General features: G+C 39.6%; 1 long non-coding RNA gene across 1 annotated transcript; it reads right to left on the bottom strand.

Annotated features, from left to right (window-relative positions):
• Positions 1-20,986, bottom strand: LOC133251136 (uncharacterized). The gene is made up of 3 exons (XR_009737530.1): positions 20,915-20,986; positions 2,123-2,225; positions 1-418 (listed from the first exon to the last, which is right to left on the bottom strand). It is a non-coding gene; the product is annotated as an uncharacterized LOC133251136 (long non-coding RNA).

Raw genomic sequence — 20,986 nt, 5'->3', positions numbered from 1 at the left:
GACAAGTTTATTTCTGCAGTCAAGTCTTTTTTATAGAAGTAGGAACGAAGAGCTTAGAGTATACAGCCAGCAGAGTGCATATGGGGTTAACACCTAGTCAGTAAAAATATTTCAAGGACAGTGCGCTCTAAGTGACCCATGTACTTATCCCATAACCCGTTTTCTCAAGCAACATCCTTAATATTTATTATTAAATCTTGGCGCCAGGCATAACCAAAGGCAGGAGATGTTTTTCTGCCCAAGTAGACCAAGCTGGGGTATTTCTGGCCCTTCGCCATTTTCCCAAGGATTTCCTCCAACCGGCTATTTTGTACTGGGCTTCCCAACTATCCTCCTTTTGTTTTTAATTTAAGCATGGCAGCTGCTAGTTGGACTCCATCGTGGGAGGCACAGAGTCTTGACTAGAGACATCTGAATCCTATAAGCAATGACAGAAAAAGCAGGGTGATTAATACATATATAAAAATATTGCTTCCTGAAAACCAAGCTCTAGGGTCTAGAGATGATAGGGTTTTGGTTGAAGTATCATAAAATTGAGTGCTGTACAATTCCTTAGGTACCTTAACTTGAAAATTAGCAACTTGTTGTTTCAACAAATTGATGTCTAAACTTGAGTTATCTGTGAGATCCTGCAAATGTGCTTTAACTTTATCCCAAGGATATTCAGTGCTATTATAGGGCATGTTAGTCAGACAAAAAGAAGTAAAATTCCAGTGACAACGTATACGTGTTTGGAAAGTCAGTTGCTGCACTTGATCTCCTAAGTGGATAACCACAGTTTGTAACTCATTAATTCATGTTTGTAATTGCTGATCTATTTGAGCTTGTCGAGTCCAAAGATCATGAGAGTCTTTGTGCCAAGCAGTGATAAAATCATGATTTTGTATAGAATTATGTAAAGCCATACTGGACAAAGTTCTTACAGTCACAATAAAGATAAGGCTTAAGATGCCTGCAATAATCCACCCAATGATTCACTTAGATCACCTAAGTCCAATTTTCAACAATACAGAAAGAAATACAGAACCAGTCCAAGGCTTAGTTAAGTTTACTGGAAGCCATAACTCAGATCTTTGTTTAACTAGTGCAATGCTAGCATTGTGATATGAAATGGTGTGATTAAGGCAGGTATACAATGCACATGCAGTACAATCGACAATCTTGGCCGATAAGTCAATATCAAAATGCCCTACAATAAACAAGTACGGAAGGTGAACACACGATTGAATATAGCCAGTACTATTGTATAGGAAGGTATAATTAGAAGGACGAAACACACCCACAGTCCCATAAACACTAGTGAAGTGCTGTAAGGCTGCTGGAATTTTCCAAATGTGCCATTGAAGTAATTGTCGAGGATTTTGAATTATCTTTGCTATTTGAAAAAAATCATATGGCATCCAAAGTTCAGCCCATCCTCTGAGAAATTCTATACAGTAAGGAGAATTAGGTCCATATAGAGTGAATGCTTTCTTAAAGCTAGACAACATGCCAAAATCTAGATTAGCCCAAGGATTTTGGTCTTGGTCAGGTTGATTAAATTGCATTGGGAAAACGAAAGCGCAAGCAGGCATCTCCTGAGAAGGAGCGAAATGATTAGTATGAACAAAGTTAGCAATTGCTGTTACAGGTGGAGCAGAAGGAAAAACCTCAGATTTGGGCTGTCCATTGAATGAAATGACCTCCATTCTAAGCGGCTTCAATTTTGACACATCCTGTATATAGGTCTCTAAGTTGTTTTTCTAAGGATTGTGTCTGATTGAGCATAACATCCTTATATTTCAAAGCACCTTGCATATCTTGTTCCTTATGCTCATATTCATGTAAGGATTGAATAGTTTTTCACTTCCAAATTAACGTTATGCCCTTCAATTTGTTCTATGATAGCCCGTATGAGTGACCATGTAACCCTTGCCGATATGCTTGCAAAACATTATTTTTAACCCTTTTCTATATGTCTAGATTGAGTGTCCCCTCTTCTGGGAACCATGAATTGTTCCAATAGTATATGATAGCAGTCATTCAACTGATCTCTGGAAACATTAACACCGTTTTGTTTCAAAAAATGATGCATTATAGAAATGAAAGGAATTTTACTGCTGTGTTGTCCCATCCTGCTTACCTCTTTCTGCAGGGCTCGTCGCTTTGTTCAGCCTTCCTTTCAAGCCCCTGTTCGTGGCGCCACTTGTTAAGGATTTTCTCTCCGGGACTTGGAAGCGACGAACCTGAAAGAAGGACACTCGGACAGTCTCTTGCAAGGACTGACAAGTTTATTTCTGCAGTCAAGCCTTTTTTATAGAAGTAGGAACGAAGAGCTTAGAGTATACAGCCAGCAGAGTGCATATGGGGTTAACACCTAGTCAGTAAAAATATTTCAAGGACAGTGCGCTCTAAGTGACCCATGTACTTATCCCATAACCCGTTTTCTCAAGCAACATCCTTAATATTTATTATTAAATCTTGGCGCCAGGCATAACCAAAGGCAGGAGATGTTTTTCTGCCCGAGCACACCAAGCTGGGGTATTTCTGGCCCTTCGCCATTTTCCCAAGGACTTCCTCCAACTGGCTATTTTGTACTGGGCTTCCCAACAAAGCTGAAACTCCAATACTTTGGCCACCTTATGCAAAGAGCTGACCAATTATAAAAGACCCTGAATCTGGGAAAGATTGAAGGCAGGAGGAAAAGGGGACAATAGAAGACAAAATAATTGGATGGCATCACTGACTCAATGGACATGAGTTTAAGCAAGCTCCAGGAGATGGTGAAGGACAGGGAAGCCTGGTGTGCTGCAGTCCATGGGGTTGCAAAGAGTAGAACATGACTCAGTGACTGAACAACAACAACAACAAAACAGTGTTTTATTTAGCTCTTTAAATTGGTGTTGGCACTACCTCTTGCAATAAGACAAGAATTTCTTTGAGAAGTTGTAGAAAACAGAATATATATGATTTTCTTGGAGCCCAGCTGGTCACACTTCATTAATTTAAAGAATACAATCCTACATACAGTTTAAATTATTCTAACTTTATATATAAAGAAATTAATTTCCAGACACGTTGTGAACTCAAAGTCAGGTCACTAATGGCCAGTGACTACCAAATAGGACAAGCTCTCAGACCTTCTTAACACACAATATTTCCATGAAATCAGATAAAATGCAATGCTACTCATTGAAGTAAGAGATAATTAGTAATAAGGTTCAAACTATGCTGTTAAGGCTACAAGTTTAAGCTCTTGTTTTTGTAGAATAAAAATATGTGCTCACTGCACAGGATTCTGTCTTTTCTTGGACTTTGAAAATAGGAAGGCTTATGGAAAATTGGAGAGAATTTTTATATTTGGGCCTAAATCTAATACCTTTTCTCTTCTGTAGTATGCAACAAGACATTGAGGATCACTTATCACCTAATACCTGTCAGAATGGCTATCATCAAAAGACCACAAATAAGGACTTCTTTGGTCATATGGTAGTTAAGAATCCTCCTTGAAATGTGGGGGACATACATTTAATTCCTAAGTTGGGGAACTAAAATCCCACATGCCATGGAGCAACTAAGCCCATGCACCACAACTGAGCTCTCATGCTCCAGAGTCTGTGCATTACAACTAGAGAGCCCGCATACCACAACTAAATAGTCGGTATGCCACAATGAAAGATCCTGCATGACACAATGAAGATCCTACATGACATAATGAAGACCCAATTCAGTCAAAGAAATAAATAATTCTTTAAAAAGAATGCCTTGAAAAAAATACCACAAATGATAAATGTCTGTGAGAATGTGTGGAGAAAAGTGACCCCTTGTACACCATTAGTGGAAAAGTAAATTTGCACAGTCACTGTGGAAAACAGTATGGAGGTTTTTCAAAAAACTAAAACTGGTACTGCCATGCTGCTGCTGCTGCTGCTGCTGCTAAATCATTTCCATCGTGTCCAACTCTGTGCAGCCCCATAGACAGCAGCCCACCAGGCTCTGCTGTCCCTGGGATTCTCCAGGCAAGAACACTGGGGTGGGTTGCCATTTCCTTCTCCAATGCAGGAAAGTGAAAAGTGAAAGTGAAGTTGCTCAGTCATGCCCAGCTCTTAGTGACCCCATGGACTGCAGCCTACCAGGCTCCTCTGTCCATGGGATTTTCCAGGCAAGATTACTGGAGTGGGTTGCCATTACCTTCTCTGGGTACTGCCAGAGACCAACAATTGACCAACAATATGACCCAACAATTCCTGGGATTCCTTAAAAAACTGGTAATAGAACTGCCATATGACCTAACAGTCCCACTGCTGGGCATATACCCCTAGGAAAACAGAATTAAAAGAGACACACGCACCCCAATGTTCATTGCAGTACTATTTACAATAGCTAGGACATGGAAGCCACCTAGATGTCTGTTGGCAGATGAATAGATAAGAATGTTGTGGTACATATATACAATGGAATATTATTCAGCTATAAAAGGTAATGCATTTGAGTCAGTTCTAATGAGATGGATGAACCTGGAGCCTATTATACAGAGTGAAGTAAGTCAGAAAAAGAAACACAAATACTGTATATTAACACATATATAGGAATTTAGAAAGACGGTACCGATGATCCCACATGCACGGCAGCAAAGGAGACACAGATGTATAGAACAGACTTTTGAGCTCAGTGGGAAAAGGCAAGGATGGGATGATTTGAAAGAAAAACATTGACACATGTACATTACCATATGTAAAATAGATGACCAGTGCAAGTTTGATGCATGAAGCAAGGCATCTAAAGCTGATGTTCTGGAACAGCCCAGAGGGATAGGGTGGAGAAGGAGGTGGGAGGGGGCTCAGGATGGGGGGACATGTGTATACATGAAGCAAATTCATGTTGATATATGACAAAAACCATCACAAAATTGTAAAGCAATTACCCTCCAATTAAAATAAATTAATTAATTTTTTAAAAATTCCACTCCTGGATATTTATCCAAAAAATATCAAAACACTAATCCAAAAAGATACAATGCACCCCCATGCTATGTTCATAGAAATATTATTTACAATTGACAAGATATGAAAGCCACCTAAGTGTCCACCAACAGATAAATGGATAAAGAAGAAGAGATGTGCTATGGGGGGGACCTCCAAGATGACAGAGGAGTAAGACATGGCGATTACCTTCCATGCCCACAAATACATCAAAAATACATCTGTATTTGAAACAACTACATAACATCAACTGAAAACTGGCAGAAGACCACAGATTTCCAAAAAGGTCAGTTAATTTCCCCATAATGGAGTAGGGCAAAAGAAGTAAGGAAAAAGAGAGAGAGAGAGAAAGGAATCATGATGGCACCTGTGCCTCTGGGAAGAAGCTGTGAAGGAGGAAAGTTTTACATACATTTAGACACCCCCTCACTTGTGGAGACAGTACGGAGCTTCAGAGCCTCAGAGAAGAGTGAAGCAGCAGGGGTGCAGAGGGAAAAGTATAGAGAATTCCACACAGGGATTGGTACCAACCAGCACCCCCCAACCTGAGATGTTTGTCTGCATGCCTGCTGAGGCAGCTGGACACTGGGTGCTGAGGCTTAGACTTTGGAGGTCTGACCCCAGGGAGAGGACTGGGGTTGACTGCCATGAAGACAGTCTGTGGGGTCTAATATGACATAGCCAAGGGAATCCAGGGAAAAGCTTCTGCTAGCCAGAGAGGCAAGAGATCCCTGTCATGGGGTATACAAGAAGAAGGGCAGGCCTCCCAAAGACCCTCTAACTCCATAAATCACGGATGGCAGGGCACCAACATCATGAGTTCCAGAGGCAATGCAAGCTGTGGCTTCTATCTCTGACCCCAGATGTGGCCACAACAGCTACCACTGATGCCACTAAGCTGTGAGCAAGTACAGGTCACTGCCCACACCATCCCAGAAGATTGTGCAGCCTGGCAATGCCAAGGGACCCAGGGCCAACTCCCCAAGGAGAATGCATGGCCCCCCTCAGGCTGTAGCAACATCCTCAAGATCTCTACCACCACAGGTGCATTCCAATTGTAACTGCTGGATTCCTCACTCTGGCCAAACTGAGCAAGTGAAGTTGAACCAAAGTGAAGTCGCTCAGTCATGTCCAACTCTTTGCGACCCCATAGACTGTAGCGTACCAAGCTCCTCTGTCCATGGGATTTTCCAGGCAATAGTACTGGAGTGGATTGCCATTTCCTTCTCCAGGGGATCTTCCCAACCCAGGGCTCAAACCCCGGTCTCCCGCATTGTAGACAGACGCTTTACCGTCTGAGCCACCAGGGAAGTCAGACTGAGCAAGTGAGCCCTAATTAACCACTGCTTTTGCCCCCCTTCTGTCTGGGCAGGGAACTGGAGAGCAGCATATAAGCAAAGGTGGGGCCAAAATTAAAACTAAGCACAGTGGCTGTGTGATTAAAGAAGAGGACAACTGTGGACACTGGAAGCAAGTACAAGCTGGAGTAAAGCCAGATTAGAATCTGAACTGGCCCCACAGTGCTCATAGCAGGTCCAAATACCTTCCTAGAAATATTGAATGACTTCCTGAGTAGGCAGATTGGCTGGAGCTCACTGTGGGGAGCACGAACACTGACAGCTGAGGCCACAGGAAAATAATCTTCTTACTACTACTGTCTCTATATTTAATTTTCTTCTGTTCTTTTCTGTTTTGTTCTATTGTTATTTTTATTGTTCTTTAATTTTTTATTTTTTACTTACTTTTTAATGCTTTCATTTTTAAATAAATTTATTTTATTTTATTTCCTATTTCTACTGCACTCTTTTGTTATATTGCATTTTTCTGGACTTAGAAAAGGCAGAAGAACCAGAGATCAACTTGCCAACATTCATTGGATCATAGTAAAAGTAAGAGAATTCAAAAAAAACATCTACTTCTGCTTCATTGACTATGCTAAAAACTTTGACTCTATGGATCACAACAAACTGGAGAATTCTTCAAGAGATGGGAATACCAGATCACCTTACCTGTCTCCTGAAAAACCTATATGCAGGTCAAGAAGCAACAGTTAGAACTGGACATGGAACAAAAAACTGATTTAAAATTGGGAAAGGAGTACTTCAAGACAAAGGTGTCCACTCTCATAATTATCATTCAATAAGATTTGGAAGTCCTAGTCACAGCACTCAGAGAACATAAAGAAATAAAAGGAGTCTAGATTGGAAAAGAAGTAAAACATTCACTGTTTGCAGAAGACATCATGCTATACACCTAAAGAAAACCCTAAAGATGCCACTAGAAAATTACTAGAGCTAGTAAATAAATTTAATAAAGTCACAGGATATGAAATTAATACACAGAAATCCCTTCCTTTCCTATACACTAACAAGGAAAAATCAGAAATAGAAATTAAGGAAACAATCCCATTCACCTTTGCAACAAAAAATTAAAATATCTAGGAATAAACCCACCTAGAGAGACAAAAGACCTGTATGTACAAAACTATAAGATACTGATAAAAGAACTCAAAGACAATACAAACAGATGGAGAGATATATCATGTTCTTAGATTGGAAGAATCAATAGTGTGAAAACTACTATACTACCCAAAGCAATCTACAGATTCAATGCAACCCCTATCAAATTACCAATGGCATTTTTCACAGAACTAGAACAAAAAATTTCACATTTTGTACAAAAACATAAAAGAGCCCAAATAGCAAAACAAACTTGACAAAGAAAAACTGAGCTGGAGGAATCAACCTGCCTGACTTCAGACTATACTGCAAAGCTACAGTCAACAAGGCAGTACAGTACTGGCACAAAAACAGAAATTAGACCAATGGAGCAAGATAGAAAGCCCAAAAATAAACCTATGCACCTATGAGCACTTTACCTTTAACAAAGGAGGCAAGAATATATAATGGAGAAGAGACAGCCTCTTCAATAAGTGGTGCTAGGAAAACTGGACAGCTATGTGTAAAAGAATGAAATTAGAACACTTCCTAACACAATACACAAAGATAGACTCAAAATGGATTGAAGACCTAAATGTAAAACCAGAAACTATAAAACTCTTAGAGGGAAATATAGGCAGAACACTCAGTGACATAAATCAGAGCAAGGTCTTCTATGACCCACCTCCTAGAGTAACAGAAATAAAAGCAAAAGTAAACAAGTGGGACCTAATTAAACTTAAAAGTTTTGCACAGCAAAGAAAACTATAAACAAGGTGAAAAGACAGCCCTCAGAATGGGAGAAAATAATAGCAAATGAAACAACTGACAAAGGGTTAAGTCCCAAAATATACAAGTAGCTCATACAACTCAATACCAAAAAAACAAACAACCCAACCAAAAAGTGGAAAAAGACCTAAGCAGACAGTTTTCCAAAGAAGACATACTTAATGGCTACCAAATACAGGAAAAGATGCTCAACATCACTCATTATTAGAGAAATGCAAATCAAAACTACAATGAGATATCACCTCACACTGGTCAGAATGGCCATCATCAAAAAGTCTAAAACAATAAATGCTGGAGAGGATGTGGAGAAAAAGGAAACCTCTTGTACTGTTGGTGGGAATGCAAATTGATACAGCCACTAAGAAGTATGGAGTTTCCTTTTAAAAGTAGGAATAAAACCACCATATGACCTACCAATCACACTCCTAGGCATGTACACTGAGGAAACCAAAACTGAAAAAGACACATGTACCCCAATGTTCATTGCAGTACTATTGACAATAGCTAGAACATGGAAGCAACTTAGATATCTATTGACAAATGCATGGATAAAGAAGTTGTGGTACATACACACAGTGAAATATTACTCAGCCATAAAAAGGAACACATTTGAGTCAGTTCTAATGAGGTGGATGAACCTAGAATCTGTTATACAGAGTGAAGTAAGTTTGAAAGAGAAAGATAAATATCGTATACTAATGCATATATATGGAATCTAGAAGGATGGTACTGAAGAATTTATTGGCAGGGCAGCAATGGAGAAGGCAATGGCACCCCACTCCAGTACTTTTACCTGGAAAATCCAATGGATGGAGGAGCCTGGTAGGCTGCAGTCCATGGGGTCGCTAAGAGTCGGACACGACTGAGCGACTTCACTTTCCCTTTTCACTTTCATGTATTGGAGAAGGAAATGGCAACCCACTCCAGTGTTCTTGCCTGGAGAATCCCAGGGACAGGGTAGCCAGGTGGGCTGCCATCTATGGGGTCACACAGAGTCGGACAAGACTGAAGCAACTTAGCAGCAGCAGCAGCAATGGAGAAGTATGGAGACATAGAGAACAGACTTATGGACACAGGGAGAAAGGAGGAGAGGGTGAGATGTATGGAAAGAGTAACATGGAAGCTTATATTACCATATGTAAAATAAATAGCCAACGGGAATTTGCTGTATGTCTCAGGAAACTCAAACAGGGGCTCTGTAACAATCTAGATAGGTGGGATAGGAAGGGACGTGGGAGGGAAGTTCAAGAGGGAGGGCACACATGTATACTTATGGCTGATTTATGTTGAGGTTTGGCAGAAAACAAGAAAATTCTATAAAGCAATTGTCCTTCAAGAACAAAACCAAGAGCATTAAAAGAAGTAACCAAGAAGGAATCTAGCTTCTCTATTCAGCTTTAAGTAAAGTCACATTTATGACTTCTTTTAAAAAGTCATATAGGACTCTTTTCTTCTTTCAGGAGAAAAAAGAGTAGTCATCATAATTGTATGTTTGAAAAATTGAAAGATCATTTATTAAATAAAGACCATTTATTTAAAAAAAGAATGAAATTAGAACCCTTCTTAATGCCATACACAAAAATAAATTTTAAATGGATTAAAGACTTAAATATAAGGCCAGAAAGTAGAAAACTCTAAGGGGAAAACATAGACAAGAACACACGTTGACCTAAATTGCAGCAAGATTCTCTTTGACACACTGCCTAGAGTAATGGAAATAAAAGCAAAAATAAACAAATGTGACCTAATTAAACTTAAAAGCTTTTGCACAGCAAAGGAAACTATAACATGATGAAAAGACAATCCTCAGAATAGGAAAAAATATTTGCCAATGAAGCAACTGACAAAGAATTAATTTCAAAAATATGGGCAGAATATGGGAGGGAATATGTGTACACCTACGGCTGATTCATGTTGAGGTTTGACAGAAAACAGCAAAATTCTGTAAAGCAATTATCCTTCAATAAAAAATAAATTTTTTTTTTAATTTACAAACAATAAATGCCAGAGAGGATGTGGAGCAAAGGGAACACTTTTGCACTGTTGGTGGGAATGTAAATTGATATGGCCACTATAGAGAACAACGTGGAGATTCCTTAAAAAACTAAAAATAAAACTACCATATGACTCAGCATTACCACTTCTGAGCATATAACCTGAGAAAACTATATTTTAAAAAGACACATGTACCCCAGTGTTCATTTCAGCACTATTTACAATAGGACAACAGTCTATAAAATACTTTTGCTTATACACTGGGGAAAGTAAGCACTTGTCTGCACATTTTCAGCCAACTATTTTTCATTAAACAGTTGCAAGGGAGTATGCTATGGTGCATTATTTACCACCTGCTTGACTTAAACATGTTAATCACACTTTGGATTTGTAGGTTTAGTTTATTAACTCTTTGAAAACGTCTCCCATCTGCCTCCATGACCCAGTTGTCAATTTCTAATGAACAAGTCTATTAGATTTATTATTCATCTGAAAAATCTGAAAATAATAAAACTATTTTTATTAAATGTGTCTTTAAAAATACATCCCTGTGACATTGTTATCAAGTCTGCATTTTAACCTAGAAATAGACATTAATATGGAGATGAGAAACAGAGAAAAAGTAAATTGGCAGAGATAGATCGATTTAGTTAGATGAGAGGGAGAAGGCATGGGACTCATCATATTCATCATCGTGGGAAATGAGGCAATCCTGCCTTCAACATTTCCCACCTAAGCTCTCTAGGGCTCTCTGCTATAAGTGATACTCCTTTAAAAGTGATACTTTAAAAAAAAAATCATCCCTTTGTTTTAATTAGCCCCTTGTTTGCAATATAGAGTCATCTACTCAGAAATATTCAGGATGAGTGAAAGAAATACCTGTTCTGCTATATGTGTGTGTGCATGCATGCTAAGTCACTTCAGTCACAAAGTGTCTGACTCTTTGCAACCCTATGGACTGTAGCCCACTAGGCCCCTCTGTCCAAGGGATTCTCTAGGCAAGAATACTGCAGTGGGTTGCCAAACTCTCCTCTAGAGGATCTTCCTGACTCAGGGATCAAACCCACGTCTCTTTACATCTCCTGCATTGGCAGGCAGGCTCTTTATCACTAGTGCCATCTGGGAAGGCCATATGTGGGCTATATGTGGGAGGAGATTAACTGTGTAAAGGAAGATGGGGAAGAAAAACTAGCAGTCAGCTTCTGGATTCTCAGAAAAGCATTTTGGGAGAAAGAACATGTGAAAGTTGAAGCACACCTCCCATAGTATCTATCAAACATCGTCTTTCGGCTTCTTTGTAATACCTCTCATGAAGCCTTTGTGAATTTCAGAAATTATTTAATTTTATAATGAAAAGATTGTACAGGTCAGAAGCTGTTTGGCTCCTGATCCTAGAAATTGTGAAAACAATGTTATCTGGAAGATGAATCTGTACTGAGAAAAATCTTCCCGGTGCTGTGTCCTAAATATCTGAAATATTCCCCAAAGCAGAACAAGGAAGAACAAGAAGCTACAGAGGTGTGGCATCACACGGGGACCTCAACATTCAGACTCAGAACTGGAATGGTAGTCTAAACAGAGCCTTAACTAAAACCAGATTACAAGAAGTAACATCATAAGGGTTTGCTGGTAGCTCATTTCTGTGCTATACAGCGGGTCCTTGTTGGTTATCTATTTTAAATATAGAAGTGTGTACACTTCGTCATACACCTGAAACCAACACAACATTGTTAATCAACTCTACTCCAATATAAAATAAAAAGTTAAAACATAGAAAGGTAGACAATTATATAGGTATGTTTTATACAATGTACATAATTATGTGATTTATATTATATAGTATCAATATAAATATAATATAAATGAGCATGTATTTTAATATGTATATGCTGAGAATTCTGTGGATGCAGAGACCTATATTGAAGAACACATCAGCACATTCATGTTGTCAGGGCAATGAAAGAAAAATGTTCTGGAAAGAAAAAGAGTGATGAGCAGAGAGAATGGAAGATAAGTCTGGAAATCTGGATAGCCCCTGATTTTGCTCAGAACCCTTCCTGCTCCTACTTTTGCCACTGACAGCATCTCTCATTCATTTCCTGCCTCTCGTATCTTGTCAAAGCCACAGAAAGTACATCATAAACATAAGGTTTCTTATTTTTCTCACCCATCTGGAAAATTTTCCTTATTTTAATTTAATTATCCTATTTAATTTGAGTCTAAGCAATAAACATGGCAGACGGTATGGTCCAGTGGTAATGCATCCTAAAGCTGGTCTGAAAATAATTACCTGTATTTTTCTTCTCCTGGTCTCCCATGAAGCATATAACTATCTCTTTATAGCCTGTTAGCGCTGCACTCTGATGTATCAGTTGAATAATTACAGCAACTATCTGGAAGCACTTATAAATTAATTATTCCAGAAAAACCTCTAGTAGTCATAAGGCTAGGCATAACATAAAGTTTTAATTCAGGGTTATACTCTCAAATGTCCTGGAAATGATTTTAATAGTATAGTGTTTCAAAAATATAAATTAAAACCTGTCATGTTGTCTGTAACACTGTCTCTCATAAACGGTGCTATTTAATCATTGTTGTTCCTTCTTTATCAGTCTTTCTATTCTCTTTTTTCTCTTAAAAAAAATCTTAGTTTTTTTTAAATTTTCTTAATTTTATTTGTTTATTTTTCCCAAATATTATAAGTCTTTATTTTTTCCCATTTGGTTTTTCCTATTTGGTTAATCTGAAAACACAGTCCTTATACACCAAATTTAATTTTGAAACATTTTTCCCACAGAAGCAGTCCTTCATTTTTCTTTCATTAATAGTGGTGGTGGTGGTTTAGTCGCTAAGTTGTGTCTGACTCTTGCGACCCCACTTACTGTAGCCTGCCAGGCTCCTCTGTCCATGGGATTCTCTAAGCAAGAATACTGGAATGGGTTGCCATTTCCTTCTCCAGTGAATCTTCCCAACCCAGGGATCAAACCCAGGTGTCCTGCATTGCAGGCAGATTCTTTACCAGCTGAGTCGTGATTCATACCCACATGACTGAGATAAAGTTGTCTGAAATTGGTTATTAATTTAGGTACAACATATGATGACTTTAGTATACTTAACATAATTTTTATTGTGACACAAATAAAATTTGATTATCTGAAAGGAAACCTTGCTTTTCTTCTTTTTTTTTTTTTTCATTTTAATTGGTTGGAATAGATGCCAAAGAGACCAAATCATGGATGTTAATAAATAATGATCTTATCATCTTCTATTTATTTCTGAGCATGGGTCTTATTCCATATAACTAGTAAAGGTCTTAGCATACTAATCAGTGAACCATTTGACATGGATACTATGGACATTGCCTATGGGGGTCCAGCCCCGGTGGATCCAAGGAATTCGAAGCGGGGACAGCATCATCGAGGATCAGGAAACAATCGCTTAATTAAACGTTAATTAAGGATATACAGAGTGGTTAAATAAGGATAGCTCAGTGAGGAAATTCAGTGGAGAAAAGAGGCTGAATAATTCAGCCAGAAGGTGAGAGAAAGAACGACATGGGGAGACCAAGCTTCAGTGAACAAGGCCTGCACTTTATTTTCCAAAGTAGTTTTTATACCTTAAGTTATACATAGAGGATAATGGGGAAAGGGGTAGAGTCATGCAGTAAGCCAGGCTTTCTTCCTGCAAACTTATCACATGCAAAAGTTTAGGTGATTTGCATCATCTTCTGGCCCAGAGGCCTGTTAACATTTTAAGACCCTTTCTTCAGAAAACTTATTTTTCTCTAAAGGTGCTTAGTCAGGCGCCACCCTCCAAAAGCATTAGATAAAGTTGCATTCCTACAGGGCAAAGGTGTGGTGGACTATAACAAGAAAAAAAATTAACTCAAGGGTCCAAGGTTACAAACATTAAAGCTACTACTTACATTTCTATACACCAATTATATCAATCAATACACTGCCAGGGACACAGTAGGTAAGGGATATGGACACTTAGCAGTAAACATTGGCCCAACAAGTGAAAAACCCTTCACCAATACAATTTCTAATCAATCTTTTAACTGCTCAAAGGAATCTGTATTTAGACAGTTTAGAACATCTCATGCCTCTCACAGTTCGGAGGCTCTGAACAATCACATGTGGCCGGAAAAACCTATTCAGGCAGGCTAGAGGACTTCCAAAGGAGTTTGTAGGTTGAAACACTATCACACCCAGGAACTTTATTAACTGTAGCTGTAAGTTAACTCTTTTTCAGAGAGAGGTAGTGGGGGACAGCCCCCCGTAAAGTCAGAGGTATAGGTGAGAGCACAAAGCAGTAAAGTAGGCAGACTCTGGTTTTGGGGGTAGATGCTCGAGAATTTCCAGGGGGACTCCTGAGGCTCGATCCCACCTTTGAGTATACCAAGCCTCCTTCCTCATGACCTTTGCCACGGGCAGAGTTCCTCACGCTGGCTCCCAGCAGTTGCCATTCAATAGGGTAGGTCAAAGGTACTGAAGTACAATAATTATCCATGACTGCATCACATAGATTGCATATTCTGCTCAGAGACAGGTCAATTCCAACATCTTTATGGGTTTAAGACAGATTTAACTCAGAAGTGTGATTATGTGTCATCTCAGTCAGCGTTTGCCAATGAACATCCCTGAAGGTCGAAAACCCAGGTCTCCTGAATTGCAGGCAGATTCTTTACAGTCTAAGCCACCAGGGAAACCCAAGAATACTGGAATGGGTAGCCTATCCCTTCTCCAGGGGATCTTCCTGACCCAGGAATTGAACTGGGGTCTCCTGCATGGCAGGCGGATTCTTTACCAGCTGATCTACCAGGGAAGCCCAAGTATAAACTACTATTTATTAAATTATATACCATGAATACTAAGAAATTTGCATCTATTATTTCAGTTTTCCTCATAACAACCCAGGGCTCAGATAGTACTATTTCTATTTTACAGATAAATAGACTGGGCCTCAGAAAACTTTTGCAACTCATTCAAAGTCCAATAGTGAATACATGGGTACTGGGATGAGAATTCAGTTCATTTGATTACAAAAGTCTATTTTTCACCACCAATTTTTACTGATTTCATGTTCAATAAATATTGGTCTGGAGATGTTTCTTGTGGTTATCAGGTACAAATATTTTTCTCCTTTAATTTTAACCATACCTGAAATAACATGAAATTCCAGAAATATAGGCAATCTGTATTATACCCTCCCCCTCCACAAGAGAACCTTCCAGTTCATTCCAAGGAGAAGAGGCATCTCTCTTCTCCACTAACTATAGCCACATTAGGTATTTTTATCACATTTGATCATTAAACTGATCATTCATTTGTTCACTATTAATTCAATTATTAATCTATTTAATCCATATCAAGATAGACTGCTTTAGGTTATATTCTCCCAAAGTTTGGGAGATTGTTGGAAATACTGATATCAATACCTTTTTTATAGCCTATAATATAATAATTTTAAGAAAGAAATTTCAGAAAATCTTGAAACATCTGTCATAATTAGGTTCAGCTTTCTAAAGCATAAAACCAAATCGGTGCTAAAAACAAAGTGGAAGACTCTCTCTCATATCACAGATGCTAGAGGTCAACAGCTCATGGCACTTCCATGATCATCAGGGACCCTGGCTTATGTGAATGCTCCATCATTCATAGTGTGCAGCTTTCATCTTCAAGTTTGCCTCAAGGAGAAATATGGCTGCTAGAATTCCAGCCATCAAGTCTAAACTGGACACCAAAAAAATGGAGAAAAGAGGACTGACAAATATTTCTATGAGATTTCCCAGCATCTCATTCCTCTCATTACAGTCTTCTATCAAAGAAAGTGAAAAATATAACTCCTTCACAAGGTTCCTTACAGTCTGGAGTAAAAAGGACTGCCAAAAATAAGAGTGGCACAACAGATATTTGAAGTGTGGAAGTTGATCATTAGTATAAGGAGACTCTGTCTCAGTCCTGACAGTTTCTATGTATACCAGCATTTCCTTATCACCAAACTCTAAATTTCATCTATTTTTTTCCACCTTCACATATATTTAAGCCTCTATACCTTTGGAAATCACCCCCTCTGAACATGAAGACGATTCCCAAGAATTCCTACATCCCACATCTGGCTCACCATGAAAGAGAGCACATGTGAAATAAATTGGAATCAGGGAATTGCCCCTCCTTATCAGTGTCAAAGAACGTTCAATCTACTGTATGCTGCTGCTAAGTCGCTTCAGTCGTGTCCAACTCTGTGCGACCCCATAGACAGGAAACCCATGAGGCTCCCCTGTCCCTGGGATTCTCCAGGCAAGAACACTGGAGTGGGTTGCCATTTCCTTCTCACTGTATAGTCATGCTCACTTCACATGCTAGTAAGGTTATACTCAAAATCCCTCAAGCTAGGCTTCCATAGTACTTGAGCCAAGAACTTCCAGATATAAAATCTGGGTTTTGAAGAGGCAGATCATATAGCCAACATTCACTGGATCATGGAGAAAAGCAAGGAAGTTCCAGAAAAATATTTACTTTGGCTTCATTAACTACACTGAAGCCTTTGACTGTGTGAATCACAGCAAATTGTGGGAAATTGTTAAGGAGATGAGAGTACCAGACCACCTTACTTGTCTCCTGAGAAACCTGTATGCTGGTCAAGAAGCAACAGTTAGAACCAGGCATGGAACAATGGACTGGTTCAAACTTGGGAAAGGAGTACGACAAGGCTATATATTATCACCCTGCTTATTTAACTTATACGAAGAGTACATCATGTGAAATGCCAGTTTGGGTGGAATTACAAGTTGGAATCAAGATTGCAGGGGGAATGTAGGAACTCTTGGGAACTGTCTTATTGTTCAGATGGGATGATTTCCATTGCCGGGGGAAATGTCAACAACCCCAGATACGGAAATGATATCTCTCTAACGGCAGAAAGTGAAGAGGAACTAAAGAGCCTCTTGATGACTATGAAAGAGGAAAGTGAAAAAGCTGGCTTGAAACTCAACATTCCAAAAACTAAGATCATGTTATCCACTCTCATAACTTCATAGCAAATCAGATCAGATCAGATCAGTCGCTCAGTCGTGTCCAACTCTTTGCGACCCCATGAATCGCAGCATGCCAGGCCTCCCTGTCCATCACAAACTCCCGGAGTTCACTGAGACTCACGTCCATCGAGTCAGTGATGCCATCCAGCCATCTCATCCTCTGTCGTCCCCTTCTCCTCCTGCCCCCAATCCCTCCCAGCATCAGAGTCTTTTACAATGAGTCAACTCTTCCCATGAGGTGGCCAAAGTACTGGAGTTTCAGCTTTAGCATCATTCCTTCCAAAGAAATCCCAGGGCTGATCTCCTTCAGAATGGACTAGATTGGGAAAAAGTAAAAACAGTGACAGATTTACTTTTCTTGGACTCCAAAATCAGTGCAGACAGTGACTGCAGCCATAAAATTAAAAGACACTTGCTTCTTGGAAGAAAAGCTATGACAAAACTAGACAGTGAATTAAAAATGCAGACACATCACTTTGCCAACAAAGGTCCACATAGTCAAAGTTATAGTTTTTCCAGTAGTCATGTACAGATGTGAGAGTTCAACCATAAAATAGGCTGAGCACCAAAGAATTGATGCTTTTGAATTGTGGTGTGGGAGAGGACTCTTGAGAGTCCCTTGGATTGCAAGGAGATCAAACCAATCAATTGTAAGGGAAGTCAGTCTGAATATTCATCAGCAGGACTGATGCTGAAGCTGAAGCTCCAATACTTTGACCACTGGATGCAAAGAGCCGATTCACTGGAAAAGACCCTGATGCTGGGAAAGACTGAGGTCAGATGGAGAGGAGGGAAACAGAGGATGAGATGGTCAGATGACATCACTGACTCAATGAATAGGAAGTTGAGCTAACTCTGGGAGATAGCAGAGGATAGAGGAGCCAGGCATGCTGCAGTCCATGGGATCGAAGAGTTGAACATGACTTAGTGGCTGAACAACAAAAACCCACCTCATCACCCAGGCACAATTCACCATCTTTTTTGCAGGCAAGCTTTCTATCCTCATTCTAATCCTAGACAAAACGCTTCCTAAAACCCCAGAGGATAAAAAGAAACCACTGCCATAAACTGATATCATGCCAAATCAAGACATCTAGAACTATAGGCAAAAATAATTAAGTTGAAACATACAGAGTAAAAATAACTCTCCCCAAATGTCACTATCCATCGTGTTTTATGGTACACACTAACTTTTATTTCAGAGAAGGCAATGGCAAGCCACTCCAGTACTCTTGCCTAGAAAATCCCATGGACGGAGGAGCCTGATAGGCTTCAGTTCATGGGGTCGCTAAGAGTCAGGCACGACTGAGCGACTTCACTTTCACTTTTCACTTTCATGCATTGGAGAAGGAAATGGCAACCCACTCCAGTGCTCTTGCCTGGAGAATCCCAGGGATGGGGTAGCCTGGTGGGCTGCTGTCTACGGGGTCGCACAGAGTCGGACATGACTGAAGCGACTTAGCAGCAGCAGCAGCAGCAGCTTTTATTTACATGAATTAAAACTTGTACCACTTCACACTGGCTGCCTACCAAAAGATGTTTTTATCCATCCTTTCCATGTGACAAATAGAACAGGCAGTTGAAACCATGTGTAGTAGTCTGAAAAAAAAAAAAATCCAAAGCTATTACTCTGTGCCAGTCACTGTTCTGAGTGCTTTATGCTTTATAAAAATCAACTCATTTTGCACTTATAATAGACTGAATGATGACATGAGGGTTTCCTGTAGTTTTCTGATCATGAGTGAGGCACACAGAAATTAGGTAACTTGCTCAAAAATGCACAGACGGTGACTAGCTGAGTTTGGTGCTGAAGGCTGTTCAATGTCCACTTTCGGATTGAATTATGTGCTAGACAGACTAATTTTTCACTCTGGTTTTAAAGCAGTCTTGAGCTACCTGAAAAAGTTAAAAATACAGAGTTCTCATTCCTCATTATTGGTCAATTTCCTCTGGTCTTCTGGTCTTCTAGGATTTACCATTAATTGCAAGTACTCCAAACTCTCAGACTACATCAATTATCAGATAACCCCTCAGACACTAATTAAACAAAACATCAGGGATAACTTACAAGCCAGAGGAGAACAAGGTTTTCCTCTCAATGTCTGGGGAGAAAGAACAGAGCCCTTTTAGAAATAAATGTAGACAAGGAGATCAAATTTCATCTGAGGGATAATTTTGAAGTGAGCATGGAGCATGACATAGGAAGGTTTGTCATCTTAGAGTCTTATCCTCAGAGGTAACCTCCACTACATAAGCACATAAGCTTGCTCCACCAAATCAAAATGTCTGCAGGGACTCTGGAGACCAAGACTATAGCAGATCCATGGAGCTCACCCAGAAGGCACTTAGTCTCCGCACCAATCGTGTTGTGACGGAAGGCAGTCTTTTCTTCTAGACTAAGAATAACCTCTCCACATGTACTCAGAGGACAAGCTTCAGGTAAGGGTGAAGTCCTAGCAACTTCATGAGAGAAAGCATGTTGTATCTTTCTAGAATATGTTTCCAGTGACTTCATCCCTAAATGTCTCTGCCCAACAAAAAGCACCACATGCTGCTAATAAAGCCTCCATTCCCTAACCAAGCTCTCTGTATAAGTTAAGAAGTTAGCCCTTAACTCCAGACAAACTAAAGCCGGCACCATGCAGTAGAGGTGGTCAGTCTGTGGTATGAGAAACACTGGACTGCAATGGAGAGCAAGATGATATGGGACAGAGGACAGGCAGATCAATGAAGAGTGGCCAAGCATTAAGCAGCTTATACAATACTGTGCACCATAGAAGCTAGAAAAGGCATCCAGGAACAGAACAGGCTGCCCCTGCCTCTAGGTAGATGAGCTATTCAATATTCACTGGAAGAGTGGATGTTGCTCCGAGTAAATGAGACTCCAATCTCATTTATGCTGCCTCTGAATATTTTTGACAATGTTGAGTCATAGTCACAAAAACAATATTAAACCCTGCATGGTCATGAAAAAAGATAAACAGAGCATGTAAAGCCAAACAGTCCCAGAGACAGCAACTTTCCAGATGCATTTTAGCAGGGAAATGAAATATAAAGAGAGCATCAAAAGGCAATGGAAATGGGTGGGGGACCAGCTTTATGCAGGAGAGGCCATCCTGTCTCAGTGACATGTGTCTGCTTGCAGAAGCTGGTGCCCCCGCTGTGAGGGTTTGTGTCCCTTCTTTCTGGTCCCAGAGACCCATCACTACTGAGTTCCAGCTCCTTCTTCTTCCTTCCTCCCCACCCCAACCCCACCACCACAAGAAAGACTAACCCATGCAGCTCAGCACTCTACATACCATCTGGAATAAGGAGTTATTTGAAGAATGAGACCTTTGGATTTGTGAACATAATCAGTAATCACTTCATAAATTAATTGCATTACTCATGCTAAGTGCTTTGAATGGCACAATGTGTAAGATTCTCATTTTTAGAGAAATTACAATCTTCCAAAATTAAAAATTAACATATTGGAAATTATTAATGAAAAACATAACACTTATAAGATTTTCCTTTACACAAGGTCTTGAATATTTTTCAGAATATTTAACTAAGATTTGTGAATATAAAAGGGAATTGTTCATACTCTGGAGGCAATGATGTCCTGGCTCAGCAGTTATGACATCTGGGGGCTTATGAGGAGGTAACTTACCCTCTGGATGAACCAATATCAATGGACTTAAATATCTTACCCCATGGAGTCATACTGCAGCTTCAGCCTGAATGAGGAAGATGTTCTTAAGCTTTGTGAACTTCTGTTTTCC

The sequence above is a fragment of the Bos javanicus genome, chromosome 7 (genome assembly GCF_032452875.1).
Source record: "Bos javanicus breed banteng chromosome 7, ARS-OSU_banteng_1.0, whole genome shotgun sequence".
Taxonomy (NCBI): domain Eukaryota; kingdom Metazoa; phylum Chordata; class Mammalia; order Artiodactyla; family Bovidae; genus Bos; species Bos javanicus.
Note: the sequence above shows the minus strand (reverse complement) of the source record. Positions and strands in the feature narration are given on the sequence as shown.